The sequence below is a fragment of the Eucalyptus grandis genome, chromosome 10 (genome assembly GCF_016545825.1).
Source record: "Eucalyptus grandis isolate ANBG69807.140 chromosome 10, ASM1654582v1, whole genome shotgun sequence".
Classification (NCBI taxonomy): domain Eukaryota; kingdom Viridiplantae; phylum Streptophyta; class Magnoliopsida; order Myrtales; family Myrtaceae; genus Eucalyptus; species Eucalyptus grandis.
Window position 1 is genome coordinate 16,844,901 of NC_052621.1, and position 11,107 is coordinate 16,856,007.

Consider the following 11,107-nt stretch of genomic DNA (forward strand, 5'->3'; position numbering starts at 1 on the left):
ACTTCGTTTCGGATAAGCCTTCTTCGACGGTCTAGAAACTATCAATGAGAATAGACTTTGAGTCTTGAGTCTGGCAGTCCGGAGGTCTTCAGACTTTGATAGAAGAGTTTGCAAGTCTTCAAACTAGACTGATGGAAATATTTTGTCAACTTCAAAACACTCAAGGAAGTTTTCTCCAACAATCTCCTCCTTTTTTATGGTGACAAAACTTTCATACAGATTTGGATAACTTTGACCTGCAAAACATTACTCAAGAAAACAAGGATATCTCACAAAAGATAAATGACTTAGTAAAGATAATATTAGAATCTGCATCCACAGAAAGTATGTTAGTTCTGTAAATGAGCAAAGACATGAGATATCAATAGTGCTTAAAATAAACAAACGTTTAAATAGTCAAATCCAAATTCAATCCAAATCTAAACAGCCAAACACAAAAGTCAAGTCAATCAAACATAATCGACACAAAAGTTCAAAAAGTCAATGTTCAAAGTTCAAAATCAAATCTACACCACATCTCTCCCCATTTTTGTCATCATTAAAAATGTAGAGATGAAAAGAGAATGACTTTAAGATTGCTTGGGAACACGAACAAACTGGAAATCTCCCATTGACTGGACAATCCCTTCCAGCTCTTTCAAATCCTCCTCAATTGCACCACATTTTCACCCTTAGCATTTGCTTGAACTTGAAGAGCAAGGGCATTGATCTGATCATGCAAAGAAACTGAAGAGGCTTGTCTTGCATTCTGCAAGTTTTGAACTTCGTATCCCAAAGCATAAATTTGACCTCGCATCTCCAAAAGAACATCAAGTATTCTGCGAAAGTCTGCCGAATTGTCTGTCTGAGTACTGGCTTCTGCACGATCAGACGGAGTATTGGCAGATGATGGCAATTCAACACGATCACGCAGATTGGGTGATGAAACCTCATGTCCCTCCTCAGGAAATTGAGAGGCATAGATGTCCTCTGGATCTGCTGGAGAACGACTTACTCCTTCACTGGTGGCAGGAAATGAGGACGTACCCATTTTCTCAGGATCTCCCCCTATTTCCATGCCTTCAGGTGGAGAAAAATATTCCTCATGCTCTGCTTCTACTTGATCTCCTCTCCCCTCTTCTTAATCTTCCTCAATTCTTTCCTCCTCTACTTCTTTCTCTAATTCTTCTCTCTCTCCAGTCCTCTGTTCTGTCTCATCCTTGTCTTGTTCATGTCTCTCCATTGTCTCTGGAACAAAACGACTCAAGTTCTTCAATGCCATTGCATAAATGGTGATATCATCCTCATCCTCTTCATCCTCAAAGATGAGTGCTCTTCTTTTCTTGGATGGAACAACCATGGGCTCCTTCCCTTTTTGCTTTGCAGCCGAAGAGACTGGATGAGTCTTGAAAGAGGTTTTCACTTTGAAATACTCCAAAGCCTTGTTGAGTTCCTTCAGACACATTTTAGAGACCATTCTCAGTCCCATCACCATTTGATCGCATGTTCGAACACAAAGAATTCGAGGAGGCTAAACGTTTAAATGTCTGAATAACTTAGTCACAAGTGCTGAGTACGAAAGTTGACCCTTGTCCTTCACCATTGTTCTGTACATGTGGAACATAATAGTGTGTGGAAGAGAGAACTTTTTGCCAGCATTGATGGCATACATCAGCTTTGCCTTCGAGTTTGAAACGTCGATCTTTGAAGTAGATTTTGGTCTGAGGCAGTTAATCACTATCTTGTGAAGCAAAATGTTGGACGCATTCATCCTCAAATAGGAAATCTTCCTTTCCGTTGTTCTATCCTAAACAAGCTCTATCGTTGCACGAGCAACAGACACACTGATGGGTTGATATCTCCCTCTTTCAACCCCAATCACATCAGTCAATGTATTCATGTCAACCACATAGTCCTGATCTTGAACACTGAAAGAGAATCTATTCGCATCCAAGAAACTAAGATTTGAATAGAAATAAGTAGTAAGTTCAACATGAGCTTCTGTCGCTTCAGAACAAAACTGTTCGAGTTGAAGAAGATTGAATTTTTCATTCAGATTGACATTCAGAGAGTTGAGAAAATCAAAGTCCACACTTCTAAGGTTTATCACACCACGCTTTAGCAACTTAAAGTACAATTGCTTGTGTTCCTCCAAGCGAAACAAGTATGTCCTTTTGCTTCGGATTTTTGCCGCAACACCCATTCTAGATTTAAACTAACTGTACATCATATCATCATCATTTCCATCAGGTTGACTCAGCCCTTCAACATGTGGATCGCTTGGGATATTTGCCAGTGCTTCTTCCGCCGACCCCACAAGGGCAATTCCCAATCGGTCCATTATGCGTAAAAAGAAAGTTTCATTTCTATACCCTTTGTCTTTCAGAAATTCATCTATGTAGTTCAACGGAGTACCACTCCTCTTCAAAGCACGATAAAGCTTGTAAGTAAAAGCGGGCTTATGAGTTCTTACGGGTTTTGCATCTTCGATGATTTCTTCCTCTTCTCGATGTGCAACATCCTGAGGTTTAAATGAAGGAGATGGATGCTGCTGAGAATGTTGTGGGCTCTGCTGCTATCTAGGAGATTCTTCTTCCTCGATGAGATCAAAATGCGTAGGCCCCTCACACATTTGCTGTGGTCCCCTGTTCGCGATCCTTGAAGACTTTCTTTGAGACGACATCTTTCAAAGTCTTTGAGAGATTCCAAGCTTGTTTCCCAAGAAAGATGAAAACTTTTTGAGGATTGAACAAGAGAAGAAGACAAAAGTGGAAGATCTATGCTCTCTTAGGGTTTTTGTGAGTAAAACGAAGAAAAACCAACAGTATATAAGGCAGTCAAGGCATACGGAACGCCGTAAAAAGGAAATATAAAAATGCCTTTTAAAAATAACTGCCTTTTCAAAAATTAGATAACTGTCATTTCAAAAATAACTTCTTTTTCGAAAAGGAAAGATTGCACTAATCACGAAAATTGGTAAAATAACACCAATCAATTTTGGATAGATGTTCGTACCTTTTCAAGATTTGATCCGAGAGATAAGTTTCTAAAATAGAAATAACTTATAGTCGTAAATCTTGATTGTCTGAGTCTGAGTGCCTTTAGACTTTCAGTCCTGAGTTTGAACTTCTTCAGACTTTAAGATATTGAGTCTGGAACGAATAACTTCAAATTGATTTTTCTCCAAAGGCTTTGTAAATATATCCGCCAGTTGATTCTTTGAATCAATAAACTAAATCGAAACTTCTCCATTTTGAACATGATCTCTAATGAAATGATGTCGAATCTCTATATGTTTTACTCTTGAGTGAAGAATCAGATTCTTGGTGAGATTGATTGCGTTGATATTGTCACATTTGATCTCAGTGCATGAATCTTCAATTCCAAAATCTCTCGGTTGTTGTTTTATCCACAAAATTTGTGAACAACAACTTCCAAGAGCCACATACTCTGCTTCTGCTATAGAAAGAGCTACTGTACTTTGCTTCCTTGAAAACCAAGATACCGTCCTACTTCCAAGTAGTTGACAGGTGCCCGAGGTCCTCTTTCTATCAACTCTGCATCCGGCTAGGTCTGTGTCTGAGTATCCAAGAAGAGTAAAGTCTCCTTCTTTAGGATACTAGAGATCAAAATTTGAGTTGAGGCAATGTATTTGATAACATGCTTTGTAGCACTTAAATGAGATTCTTTAGGGGTCTTATTGAAATCTGGCACAAATACAAACACTGAACAAAATGTCAAGTCTAGAAGCAGTTAGATAAAGAAGTGAACCAATGATACTCATGTATAGCCTCTGGTCAACTTTCTTTCCTCCTTCATCTTTGTCTATCTTCAATGAACTTGACATTGGTATATCAGTCTTTTTACAATTTTCAGTCCAAACTTTTTGACAAGTTCTTTGACATATTTTTCTTGATGAATAAAGATTCCCTCCTTCAGTTGTTTCACTTGAAGCCCGAGAAAGAAGGTTAGTTTACCCATCATGCTCATCTCAAACTCATCCTACATAGACTTAGAGAATTTCTTGCACAGACTTTCATTAGAAGATCCAAAAATAATATCATCAACATAAATTTGAACAAGTAGAAAACTTTTGCTTTCTCTTTTGATAAACAATGTAGTATCTACTTTACCTTTGACAAAACCATTTTGAATTAAAAACTTACTTAGCCTATCGTACCAAGCTCGAGGTGCTTGCTTTAAACCATATAAAGCCTTTTTCAGTTTGAATACAGAGTCTGGTTTCCTTGGGTCTTCAAAACCGGGTGGTTGTTCCACATAGACTTCCTCTTGGATAAATCCATTTAGGAAATCACTTTTGACGTCCATTTGGAATAACCTAAAATTCTTATGACAAGCAAAAGCAAGTAATAATCTAATTGCTTCTAACCTTGCTACTAGTGCGTAAGTCTCATCATAGTCTATCCCTTCTTCTTGCGTATATCCCTTAACCACAAGTCTTGCTTTGTTTCTTACGACTTTTCCTTTCTCGTTCATCTTGTTCCTAAAAACCCATTTAGCTCCAATGATGGATTTACCTTTCGGTTTAGGAGTCAATTCCCAGACATCATTGATGCTGAATTGCCTGAGTTCTTCTTGCATAACTTCAATCTGGCTTTCATCAGTTAAAGCTTCTTCTATGCTCTTAGGTTCCATTTCAAAAATAAGAGCCATAGCACTAGACTCTTCATGCCTTTTGGATCTTGTGCGAATTCCTTCATTAATATCACTAATAATGAGATCTTTTGGATGATTAGACTTATGCTTCCAGTTGCTGGTTGATTTGTCAGACTATTGATCTTTTTCCTCATTTGAATCTTCGTTGATCATTTGTTGCTCGTCTTCTGAAGGTTAAGCTACTTCTGGAGATTTAGACTTTGTAGAGTCTAGAGTAGGTTCAGATTCTTCAAGATGAGTGTGAATCGATTGGTTTTGCATAAAGTCTTGAAATTTGACATTCATCGATTCCTCAACGGATTGAGTCTTCTTGTTGTAAACTTTGTAAGCTTTTCTTGTGATAGAATATCCAAGGAAAATACATTCATCTAATTTTTCTTCAAACTTACCAACTTGATCATTTGCATTTTTCAATATAAAACATTTATATCCAAACACATGAAAATATGAAACAATGGGCTTCTTTCCTTTGAATAACTCATAGGGAGTTTTATCCAAAATAGGCCTTTAAAAGACTCTATTAATAATATAACATGCTGTAGAAACTGCTTCAGCCCAAAAATGAGAAGAGATGTTACTTTCAATTAAAAGAGTTCTAGTCATTTCCTGAAGCGGCCTATTCTTTCTTTCCATGACTCCATTTTGCTTTGGAGTATATGGTGAAGAGAACACATGCTGAAAACCAGATTCATCACAGAATTTTGTAAAGTCTTGATTTTCAAATTCACCTCCATGGTCTGTCCGTATACTTGAAATAACATACCCTTTCTCATTTTGGACCTTTTTAGCAAACTTTATAAAATAAGAAAAGATTTCAAACTTACTTACCAGAAAATATACCCAAGTGAATCATAAATAATCATCTACAATCACTAAACAGTATTTCTTACCTCCAATGCTTTGAGTTCTGGTTGGTCCAAAGAGATCCATATGCAAGAGCTGCAGTACACGATTAGTGGAAACTTGATTTATTGGTTTGAATGAGTTTCTTACATGTTTTCCCAACACACATGGTGTGTATAGATCAGACTTTTGGTATGACAGATTGGGTAGTCCATGAACAAGCTTCTTTGCTAAGATTTTGGCTATTTGCTTCATGTTAATGTATCCAAGTTTTCTGTGCCATAAATTTGCTTCTTCTTGAATTGAGATTAGACATTGGGTTTCATCTAGTTTGATATCCAAGAGATATATATTCCCATGTCTTCAACCCGTGAAAGACTGAGAGGAGTCTTTAATGGTTCCTGAACATATTCCTTCTTGAAAATTGATTTTGAAACCGGTGTCGCACAGCTGACTGATACTCAGCAAATTGTAGTTGAGTCCTTCCACTAAGGAAACATTACTGATCATGAGGCTTCCAATCTTTACAGTTCCGTATCCCACAATTCTTCCTTTGTTGTTTCCTCCAAAAGAAACTTTTCCACCATTAACTTAAACAAGCTTTATGAAGCAATTTGAATCTCCTGTCATATGCCTTGAGCATCCACTATTCAGGTACCATTTAACATTTTTCTTGATAGTGACCTGCATTTAGAAAAGAGACTTAAGTTTTCTTTGGTACCCATATTTTCTTGAGTCCATTGGTGTTAGTGCAATATACGGTCTTTGCCCATACCTTCTTAACAGGTTTTCAAACCATAGGACATTCTTTCTCAAAATAATATGAGATATTGCACTTAGAACATTTAATAGCATTGCGCGACCTACTGGTTTTACAAAAACTTTTTGGAAATGATTTTTGTAAGCATCTCTTGTAGGTCTTTGCTTAATTCTTTCCTTTACTTTAGGAAAATCAATTAGAGGAATGGTTTCAGCAGTCATTCCTAAACCTGATTTGTTGAAGTAAGGTCTTTATGCTGAAAGAATTTTTTCAAGTTTCTCAGATCCTATAGAAAATCTTTTAGAAATACTTTAGATATCATTTTTCGAGAATGCATTTTCTTTTGAAAGATTGTCCGCATTTTCTTTCAAAGTAGTAACACTTTTATCTAAACTTTTAACATTTTCTTTCCAAACATTTTTCTGTTGTTTCAGTGCAGAATTTTCTCTTCTAAGTTCGGAAATCCTTTTGAGAGAAGTTTTAAGACTAAGACACAATTCATCAATGTATCTAGAGACTCTAGTAGGGATATTCAAATTACTTACCTTGATTTCACTATATGAATCTAAGTCTGTCTCGGAGTTTGAATCTGAGTCTAATTGTGCCATGAGACAAATATTGGCATAATCATCATCACTTTTCTCATATTCTGTATCACTCCAAGTTTCTGCTTTAAGTGCCTTTCGATATTTCTCAACTTTTCCTTTCTTTTTTCTCAGAATGGGACAATTAGGTCTTATGTGTCCCTTTTTCTTACATTCAAAGCAGACTATATCTTTATTTGATTCATCATCCTCAACTGACTTAGTCTGTTGCTTTTGAAAGCTTTGTTTTTTTGGATTGAATCTTCTCCCCTTTCTGTTTAGTTTTTTTAATCTTCTTATCATGAGAGCAAGCTCTTCATCATCCATATCGTCTTCAGAATCTGTAACATCGGAATCATCATTAGATTTTAATGCAATGGATTTCTTACATTTAGGATTTTCATTTTCGTTGATTCGCTCCACTTCATAAAACTGAAGAGTCCCAACCAATTCGTCAATAGAGAGTGGCATAATTCTTTGTGTCTCCCTTATTGAGGTCTTTATGTGATTCCAATCCTTGGAGAGTCCACGCAGTTTTGTTTACCTTCATGGATTCAAAAATCAGTTGACCTTGATTTTCAAGACCATTCACGATTTCTGTAAAACGACTAAACATGTAAGTGATAGATTCTCCTGATTTCATTTTGAATGCTTCGTATTGGCCGAGCAAAATGTTGATTCTGGTTTCTTTCACTTGATCAATTCCTTCATAGGTGATGTGTAATTTATCCCAAACTTCTTTAGCTGTATCACAAGAAGATATTCTATTATATTCAGTAGGAGATAATGCACAATATAAAGAATAAATTGCTTTTACATCAAGAGCTTGTCTCTTGGTTATCTCTTCTTAAGTCATTTCACTAGACTCAACGGCTTCTTTTCCTCTTTCTGAGATCGGTGCAGCTTTAGGAATGATTCCTTTGTCTACCACATCCCATTCCAGAGGATCCTTTGATCTTAGGAATGCCTTCATCTTGTTTTTCCATATGTTGTATTCATTTCCATCAAAATAAGGCGATCTGGTATTGCTTTGCCCTTCAACTAGTCCTGGAGCCAACATACTAGCCATGGATCTTTAACTCTGAAGTAAAACACTTCAACTTAAATGAGTACACATGCTTTGATACCAATTGTGAAAGCTAGTACGAGCACCTAGAGGGGGTGAATAGGTGTAGAAACAAATTTCCGAGATAAGTGTGCAACACTAATCAACAATAGATTATGAAAAGGAAATTAGACTCTTGTAACTAAAACGAGTTACAATCAAAGTAAAAGAATGTAGGGAAGAGAATATGAACATAGCGTTTATGGTGGTTCAACTTAATCCAAGCTTACGTCCACTCTTCCACACTAACAACCCACCGGCTGGATTTCACTATGAAATAAAAGAATTGTTACAGTAAAGCTCTTCCTTGATTCTACAGTGTAAAGACTCTACTACATTTCCTCAAGATCTCTCAAAGATATAGACTCTCTTTTGCATACAAGATTTTGCTCAACAATTTAACTGACTAAGAACAAGGAGCTTCAGACTTTGGAATTCTTCTATCGCGCACACACTCGAACAACTGGAACGTCTTCCTTATATACTCCTTCACGCCATCACACCCGTTGGCACTTACCAAAGGAATTCTTCTAATCTACCCGTTGGACAGAATCAATTCGGAAGATTTTTGAGCTATTTAAGGAACATGACGATAGCCCATCAATCCTGCTCGCCCATACAATCAAGATCTAGGTTTCCATAAATAGAACCTTCCAAGTATACTTCGCCAATCAACAGATCCAAAATCCCTGAATCAATCTTGATTTGAATAATGGATTCCGACATGCTATATCCAGCCAAGAGATTTTTTTTAGTCGACAGAATCAAATCCTTAACAAAATACTTCATTTCGGATAAGCCTTCTTCGACGGTCTAGAAACTATCAATGAGAATAGACTTTGAGTCTTGAATCTGGCAGTCCGGAGATCTTCAGACTTTGATAGAAGAGTCTGCAAGTCTTCAGACGAGACTATGGAAACGTTTTGTCAACTTCAGAACACTCAAGAAAGTTTTCTCCAACACCACCAATCCAAGCTTTATCCAATCCATTTGCATTTTAATCAACTATATACAGAAACCCAGCAAGACCCAACCAACCCAACATCAATTGGACATCAAAATGTTTATAAACAGAATGCAATAGGGACTAACCATCTATGGGTGGGTCAAGCATTCTATCAATCGGGTAGTGAGCATGCGGTCTGAAGAACCCGATAAACATAATAGCTAACTATTCAAAATACAATATGACGTAGGATACTCAGCTGGACAATATAGTAGAGATAATTTGGCAAATCTGAGTTTAATTGGATACAAAATGACCTGATGGTTCGACGTCGATACTTGGCTTCAATCAACAAGGTGAGACGATCCAGGAATTAATTACGGCTTACTTAATGGATAAAGACTCAACCTAGCAGCAGTGAGGTGATAACGTGCACAACAATGATTGGGTGGCTATGCTATGGTTCACATTCCTATGCCCTGAGTTCATTTCCATCAAACGCCGTGAAGCTCATTGGGTCCCTTTGTTTTCTTATTAATAAAAACATAACAGATATCAAAGACAAATCTGTAAGAAATATGACGGCATTTCCTGAGCATCACGGAGCAGGATATACGACGGCAGAGCTAGAGATGCAACGGAAGATCAAATATAAGGCTGCCGGAGTCATCGTTGCCCCATTGGAATCGCAATCAATGGAGTGAATTGAGTCACGGTTGATTAAAAAGAACCGCAACGATGGTATAACTATGAGCCAACATCAAATTGCTAGAGAAACTGATGCGAGACAGCGGGGACTAGGGAACAATTATCTTTAAGATTGTTGGAAAAATATTAAAATACATAAAACAATAATGACTATCAGAAATACATTACAAAATATTAGAAAATAAGATTAAATGTTTGTAGAGTGCAAGCACTGTCTTTAAGGATAATTCTGACTTTGGGAGTATGAAACTCGGTACGTAAGGCTTAGCAGTTATCCTTTAAGATACAACAGACCCTCTTCTATACTCCACATTGAATATTAGAAGGAAACATAACAACTTTTGTATATAGCCCAACACAAAGAAAATGAAAGATATGAGAACGTATTGTATCATCAAAGATTATGGTTTGACATTTAATCTATTTTTAAATAAGAGAAATAGAGAGCCATTAGGAAACCGTTATAAATCAATTGGTAATTAAAATGATGATCGTTATAAAATAATGAAGAGCTTATAAAGTAATAAATCAAAAGTTATAAAGCCGACCGTTATACGGCCCTTAGTAGAAAACTCTTACATGGCCATTAGAAAGCGGTTATACAACTATTATAAAACCGTTACGAAAATGATGACTTTGTTATAATTTCTAATAAATATTACAAAACTGCTGAAATATCCAACACATTTAACTTTTTTATGAGAAAAATTCTCTTCCTTCCAACAAGTATGCATTCTTGACGACCAAAAAAAAAGTATGCATTCTTTTTTTTTTTTTTTTTATGAGAAGTATGCATTCTTGACAACCCACAATTAAACCTGTTAAAATCGGTCCAAAACCCATTTAATAATCAAAAAGTATTTAAATGAGTCATAACAAATTCTGTAAGTCAACGTAAATGAATTTACAAAATAGATAGGCCAAAACAAGGGTTTATAAATGGGTACATTGTGAACCTGTCTACAACCCACTTGGCCAAGGTGGTGGATTGGTTGCTAGAGGTGGTGGCGACCCTCGGGCGGGTTTCTCAAGGCAGGCTGAGTCTGTGAGGGGCGCTCGCCTTTGCCTTTCAGGTGCTCCGTCACCTTAGTCAACTTCATGAGGAACGCGGCACTTGAGCTAGATTCTCTCTCTTTAGAGTCGCCATCATTGCATCCTTTGCACGGCACAGAGCTGCCGTTGATGATCTGATGTGGACATCGAGTCATATCGAGGAGGAGGTGCTAGGGACCCATTGTCTATTCCTACTCTTTAGTTCGATTACTCGAGCGCGGGCCAAGCAATTCAAGCAAGCTGTTGGCGTCATGGTTTGTGATCTTTGGCGTGAAGATGATCTTGGATCAAATCTTGAAGAATCTTGGAAATCTTGGTGCAATTTAATTATCTTGTCACCAAATAATTGACCAAGTCAATTTTATATATATATATATTCTTGTTTAAGAATATTCTAAAATAGGAATATTTTAGAATATAACGCATTAGATTTTTAGGGTTGGTTTTTAGGG